This window comes from Fukomys damarensis, unplaced genomic scaffold (assembly GCF_012274545.1).
Source record: "Fukomys damarensis isolate Sample0158 unplaced genomic scaffold, DMR_v1.0_HiC HiC_scaffold_15, whole genome shotgun sequence".
Classification (NCBI taxonomy): Eukaryota; Metazoa; Chordata; class Mammalia; order Rodentia; family Bathyergidae; genus Fukomys; species Fukomys damarensis.
In genome coordinates this window covers 41,999,000-42,006,800 of record NW_022900927.1, presented here as the reverse complement: position 1 = coordinate 42,006,800, position 7,801 = coordinate 41,999,000, and positions in this window count along the sequence as shown.

Sequence of the window (7,801 nt, the reverse complement as noted above, 5' to 3'; positions counted from 1 at the left end):
AGTGTCATGCAGAGAATGAAAATGTATTTCAAAAAATTATGATAACCTCATCTCCTTTTTTGATAAATTATTTCTGGTGACTTTTGCTGTGAGAACAGAATTTTCTTTATTTGACAGATAATCTCCAATTTCTAGCAAAAGTCTTGTGTACTTACCAAGTATTTCATAAATTCAAGTACATTGAATATTTGATCGATGTTCTAATTTTTTTAACTTTCTCCCTTGACTTTACCATCAATAAATTTGTATCAGAGTTTACAGATCTGCGATGACTATAAAGATGATGATAAGAAGATATTATCACAGTGTAGGTTCTAAGACAAATTGCAATCTGACATGAAAAAGAATGAAGCAGAAAAATCAAAGTGAATAATCTCAATAAATCTAAAATAAAATGTTGAACATACACACATGCATACAGATATATAACAAATAACTTCATGCTGGGATTAGAACTCAGTACTGAAATCCAGATTGCCTGATTCCTGGATCAGTGCTTTAAATAATCACAACTTTTTCATCCCTTGGGTATATACAATAATAAGGCACAGTAAGAAAAAAGTATCTTGGGCCAGGTATGATGGTGCTGTGCTTGTTACCCCAGAGCTCAGAAGGCTGAGGCAGGAGAATCGTGGTAAGTTTGAGACAGGCCTGGATTACATAGTGCGACCTTGTCCCCACCCGCCAAAAAAGAAGAAAATGTCATAATAAGGATAACATGGGTAAAATTTTTCCAGTAAATAGAGTGTGATAGACAAAAGTCACTCAACCCATTTCTTGCCACAATTGTATATCGTGAAAAGAAATTCTTAAGTCACACCAAAAAATTGTGGATAAGGTCTCAGTGAAAGTTTCCTTTTTATATTCATGTTTTACTTTTAATGTCTGCATAACAGTAAATAATCTGAGTCTGGACTATTTAGTCCATATTCAGCTTGAATTGTACCCATGCCAGGAAAAAGTATGTCAGGTGACCTCTGTAACACTGCTTCCCTCTTATTCCTTCCTCATGTCATGGGCAAAGCAGATGCTATATTTATCATGTGAGATTCTGAAAAGAATGACAGGTAACATATTTTTGACATCTTACAAGAATTTGTGAAATGTTGACAGGGTGAGACTTCAGTTCCTTGGTGTTTGGGGAAATCCTGTCTTTTCCACAGCCATCAACATGTTGGCCAGGGTGCCCTACTTTTATGTAGAAGTTTTAATGGCCAGGGACCTTGAGTACCTGATTTTGTGAAGTATGCCTTTTATCTGCTCAGAAACAGCACCTTCCCATCTGAGACTGTAAACTAATGCAAATCGGAATTGTTCGTATTTTGGGTCTTTCTGGATTAGAGCATTCCACACAATACAACGAATCTATCTAAACCTGCATTCATCTTCCGTATGGCAGGCTGACTGGATAAAAACACAGAAAACGACTATTAAATTCTGGTCTAGAAACATTCTATAATAAAGTAAGTTCACTGGATTGATTTTCACAGTTGGCTACGTTAATCGTTAAGTTCTCAGTTGTTATGTTCTGCGTGCTTGCTACCTAATATGCAAAAGAGGCTATGTAAACCGCACCAGTTCTTGATAAGCACCTATAGCTTTTTATGCTTTATTGCAGAATGAAAATCCTACTTGGAAATGGATTTTTTTTTTGAACACTCAATGTCAAGCAAGACAAAAAGTATTAGTTCATAATACGCCTTTCACTGCTAAAACATTAAAAATGGGGAGATGCAAAGAAACACGGAAAATTGTGTGCATAGGATAAAGTGAGGATCTCTGAAGAATGTGGGGAAAAAGCAGCTTCAGCAACAGTGAATTTTCTTTCCTTTTCTTTTACCTTTCTCCTTTTCACTTCCTTTAATTCTTTCCTTTTGATTATGTTCTCTCTTTTTCTGGTATTTTCCTCTCTTTCACCGTCCTTCTTTCTTTTCATTTATTCATCTTTGTTTTTTTTTTTTGTTTGTTTGTTTGTTTTGGTTTTTTTTTTTACAATAATGGCAAAGACCACGAATTACTCCAGCCATGAGTCTAGCCATGAGACACCGGAATACACCGGGATGATTCGCCTTCAATGGGATGATCCTAGCTGTAATTAGTGTCATGATAATAGATTGCTTTCATTCTTGAATGCATTCCCCCAACAAATGTGGAGCCCTACTTACTAGGAGCCAAACAGCTCATGAGACAATGGGGATTCAAATTCAAACAAGACAGCCAGGGAGTTCAGGATGTATGGAGGACCCGGATCACACAAGAGGAAGCAAATACATTTTTAAAAAGCAAGGCCCAGTCATTATGAAAAAGGGTCTGAAAGAGTTTCATACGATAGAAAATAAGAATAAAGAGGAGGATGATCTCATTTTTTAAAAAATTAATTTATTGGTACATTCTAGGTAGACAGTACAGCTACATTCATTACTGGGATCTTGTACCTTTACATGCCAGGTCTTGGTTCTCATTTTTTCCCCTTGTCCCCATCCTCCCTTAACCCTCCCCTCTGCCCCTTCAAACACTTTAATTCCATTTTTACATTTTCTCATATGTTTTTTCCTTTTCCCTTATTCCCCTTTCCCTATCCTTCTCACTGTCCCTATATGGAATACTACTCAGCCATAAAGAATGAGAAAGTAGATTCATTCATAGTTAAATGGGTACATTTTGAGGAAATACTTCTAAGTGAAATAAATAAGGCACACATAGGCAAATACCGAATAGTTTCTCTGGTGTGAAAAACTAAAATAGGATGATCTCATTTCTATGCTGTAGTCAAAGTGGAAAAAGCAACTCTATAGCCAATGTTATACTATTCAGAATAAAAGAATAATTTATCTAAGCTAATCAAATGTTTTGGTTGATGGAATAATTCTTCAATTATCAACCTTTTTCAATACTTTATGCTAAAAGAAATATAAAACAATATTCTGACAAATGTAGGTTTAATATCATTTATATCTAAATAGTCTTTATTCACAGAGGTGAGGATGAACTAGTTAGTATCTGTGCTTTGTGAATTTTAACTTATGAGAGTTATTTATTGTTCATTAATTATAAGTTAGTTGTTAGTTATTATTTATTATTTATCAACTTATTATTTATTATACAAATAATCATGTTGCAAAAACAGGCTATGACAAATATCATATGAATTTTTTTTTAATTTGCAGAAGATTCCTACTCTTTCATAACATAGGATGAATCAGGACACTTACAGGTTTTACTCTTCTAGTGGCTCCTGCCTCCCTCAGTACAGATGTCTAGGGCTCGGCAGTGACCTCCAGGTCTTTCATGGCCTGGCTGTATTACATCTTTGACCTGAGTTCCCTCTGCTTTCTCCCTCGTTCACTCTGTTCAGTCACACTAAGTGCTTGTTGCTCTGCAAAGGACCAAGCACCAAAATGAAGGCTTTGGAACGGACTTTCCTGTAGGTATTCACATTGCTAATTCTCTCACTTCCTTCTAGACTTTCTCAGACTTTGCCTTCTAAAAGTGGCTTAAATGGTCACTGTTACCCTGCTATGTTGTCCTCTTTAACCCAGTGCACTTGCATTGTATAGGGAAAGTTACATAGATTTTATGTGTGTTATTTGCTGTTAATCTCTTCAAATTAGAACAGAAAGCCTATGTGCAATGAAATGTTTAATCTGCTTCATTATCTCCTCTACTACAAAAGGATTAACAACTTCTGAAAGATAGTGAAAGTGTCCAGTCTGTACAAACAAAGCACATAGTTTCAGGAAAATCGAAGAAAGAAGTTGCAAAAGAAAGCAAGAAACTACGAGAATTTCTATTGGAAAGAAAGAGAAGAAGAAAAGGCTCCTTCCTGGTTTATCTAAGAAGGCGATCCCAAAAGTGAAATTCTACTTTGGCTCCTCAGTCCAGAATTTCTTATGGATAACTGAAGCACAGGAATTGCGAGGTTGTTTAGTGGACACCTGTCACAGGCTGCTCTGTGAATTTAAATGACCAATTTGAACTCAGGCTCTCTAACCCAGTTGCTCAGTATGTAGGGTTTAAAGGAAACTGGGATTTTTAAAGAAAAACTGCTTAATTTTTTTTAAATTGAGTTTATTGGTACATTTTAGGGATACAGTACAGTTACATTCATTGTTGGGATCATGTACCTCTACATGGCAAGTCTTGAAGGGAGGGCAGAGGTAAGGGGAAAAAATGAAAAACTGCTTATTTAGCATTTCAAGTTCCTGGAAATTTAAGAGCTTAGTAGGAAGGGGCTGAACTTCCCTTTATTAGGGAGGGATCTGCATTCCATGTTTTCTGAGGAAGTTACTTTTTGGTCCAATGACCTACTTCACTGTCTAATTTTTTTTAATTCTTATCAATATGGCTGATCAAGTAGCTCTACCTCAGGCCCTTTCCCTAGCTAGCTAAATAAACTACTCTTACATTTGTAGGTATTCAATAAATGCCTATGAAAAAATTAATAAATAACCAGATTTCATAGGAGGGTAAAGGTAGTGAAAGTTTCAAAAATAGCTTCATGTATCTCAAACTAGCTGGGAGAGGAGACATGAGGTCCTGGAACACATGTTCAGGACAGTTGCCAGGGCCCCGAATGAGGAGTTCTCCTGAGAACTCAAGCAGGTTTTTGATGGGATGGTCTAGACTTGATGTTAGTCGGAGGAGTGGGTGATCCAAAAAAGACAGACCGCACCGATTTTTGGCCACTGTTCTCTCTTGCACGGGGGCCCACTCTTGCACTGTAATGCGTGCTTCTTTTCCTACTTTTACTTGGCTACAATTTGTGCTTGTCTTGACCAACTCATTGCTCATGCCGGAAAGAACTTAGAAACCAACTCCAGGAGACCCTAGCATCCCCAAACACAGGAACAGTATGAGATACTGCTTTGGGGATAAAAAGAAAATTGATGGGACAGATGACCCTCCCTACTCATCTATCTTACTTCAGATTATTAATCTTTGTGCATGTAGAGGATGCTTGCACAAAACAGATAAAGTTATAACGTTTCTTTAAATATGAATTTACTGGATAATATGACACAGGGGATGTGATCAGAGAGCAAATTCATTTTACTGTTCCTTTGTCCCTGAAAAGTGTTTCGTTGTTTCTTTTCAGCTGGATAAAAACTTCTATGATACCATGATGTTTTTTGGTCATTCCCAGAAATGGTTACTTTAAATCAAAGTTACGACCTCAGTATTGTAAGTTAAATATCAGGTCTAACCTGATCTACTACCAGAATTTAATCTTTTCCTCCTATCCATCAGAGCTATTGGAAGGTAGGGATGAAGGAAGCGAGGACAGGAAGAGGAACTCACAGCAAAGAAGAAAGGTAGTTGGCTTCTCTCTTCTTCCCAGCTTTGCTAACAGCAGTCACTCCAGAGTTGGAACCCAAGCAGGACAAGAATGGAAAACACAGCAGACTAAAATGGCTCAGAGTGTCTTAATTTAGCATTCAGTGGGTCTTGCAACTGTCTGAGGTAGGGCTTTTCTGTCATTAATGCTTTCACTGGCTCTCAGGAGATTGCTTAATCACTGGTGATCTCTCAGCTTCTGTCTCCTAACCCCCCCGCCAAAGAAAAGCATCTCCATTATGGTGAGCTATTCCTCCTCAGCCCACATGATCCAGATCCATTAAAATGAAGTCTGTTTGTTCTTGTGGGAAATGACATAGGACCTAAAAAAATACTGATGCTTCCTTTAATTCCTGACCTACGAGTGGCCCATGAAAAACACTCAACGAAAATAGCTTCTCCTTTGTTCTTACTATTAGTATACCTATTATCTAGCCAGTTATCTGCTTTGAGAATTTGTAAAATGTCAACCATCTGTCCACTTTGTCTACCTGCCCCCAATTGAAGAATGTGCCTATTAACATATTAGAATGGTCTTAACCAAAATCAAGATGAAGGAACATCATCCTCCACTCTCCCTGTCACAGATGAAGCTGAGTTTCACATAAGAGCTTTTTACCTTACATGTCTCAGTCTCCACTTGATGAACCCTGTGCACTCATAGTAATCTTTTCATGAATTTAAGAGCTTCAAACCTACTCAAGGGCCAATTTTCATAAAGTCCCTTAGGATGGTCTAGCTCACTGCTAATGAGAACCAAGACCTGTCATGTAGAGGTACAAAATCCCAACAAGGAATGTAACTACACTGTATCCCTACAACGTACCAATAAACTCAATTAAAAATTTTTTTGCAATTTCATTTTGGCATCCAGTTCCATCTTCAAGAATTGTCCTTGAACCAGATATTTAGCTCAGTAGTTCCACCACCTACCTCACAAGTGCAAGGACCTGAGTTCAATCCTCGGTGCTGAATAATAATAATATCAATAACAACAACAGCAGCAGCAACAACAACAATAATAATAATGATTGTCCTCACTTCTCAATTGCCCATTAGTCTAAACATTGCATCATAGCTGAGATTACATCTACAGATTTAGAATTCAGCTTTCTTTCAACTCAGCTCTCCATCAGGCACATTTAATGCTTCCAAATCTGATAGTCTTTCTTTTATTTGTCTAAGAACATGTTATTCGACACCTTAGTATATGTACATTAGAGATGAATATCCCAGAGTATTTATCTTTTCCCATTTGGGAATTTGCTATATTATAGATTACACTCTTTTTACTTTCTCAGTATAATTCATTCCCCTGTTGTGGAATACCATTTTACTCATCTCTGGATAAGAAATGCAAATTCATCATTTATGCTACTATTCTAAAGTCACCTCTGTGAATCCTATTCTGAATTCCCTGGTGGAATTCTTTGTTTTCTATTCTGTGCTCTGTATTTTATTGTTTTAACCAAACACATTATTTCACTGTATTATGGACTGCTTATATCAGAGTTGCCTATGAGTTAAGGCAATACATTATGTTTTTATTTAATTTTTAATAACTAGGCATTCTTGGCCTGCAAAAGAAGTTCAATATTGAATCCTATTCTGAATTCCCTGGTGGAATTCTTTGTTTTCTATTCTGTGCTCTGTATTTTATTGTTTTAACCAAACACATTATTTCACTGTATTATGGACTGCTTATATCAGAGTTGCCTATGAGTTAAGGCAATACATTATGTTTTTATTTAATTTTTAATAACTAGGCATTCTTGGCCTGCAAAAGAAGTTCAATATATATATAACAGACTTGCCTGACTACCTGAGTCTATAGACAGACTGTGTTGTGGATGAGGGGAGTCTTTCAAAGTAGGACCCTCTGTGTTGGGTGAAACTGGGTTATTTTAAGTACATGGCAAAGAGTGTATATTTAATTCAGTATCAGAAGAGACTTATTCAAAACTTTTAAAAATACATTACTGAGTTTTCACTTTAAGAAGAATAATCTGACAATGCTATATAGCTGCTTTGAAATAAGACAGTTCCAAGAAAGTAGTCATTAGAGGGATAAATGTGGAACATAAGAAGCAATAGGAAAAAAATGTAAAGGAAAGGTCGTGTGAATCATTGTGGAGTGGAATACTCTATAAAAGAATCCAAATGAGGAAAGGCAAAAGATATTCTGACGCTGGATGATTGGCAGAATGATAGTGCAATTGTTTCAAGAGTTCAGAAGGGGAAAAGATAATTCTTAGTCTAGTTTAGACATGTTAATTTTATGAGAAAGTGAGACACTCTATTAAGATTTACAGCTGTCTGCGATCACCCGGCGGCGTGCGCGCGAGCTCCCGGCCTGCGCGGGAGCTCCCGACCTGCGTGACAACAGACCCAGGAAGGACCCAAGGACCCCAGAGGGGGTTTTTTTCAGCTGCCTACCTGCCTGCCTGTCTGCGATCACCCGGCGGCG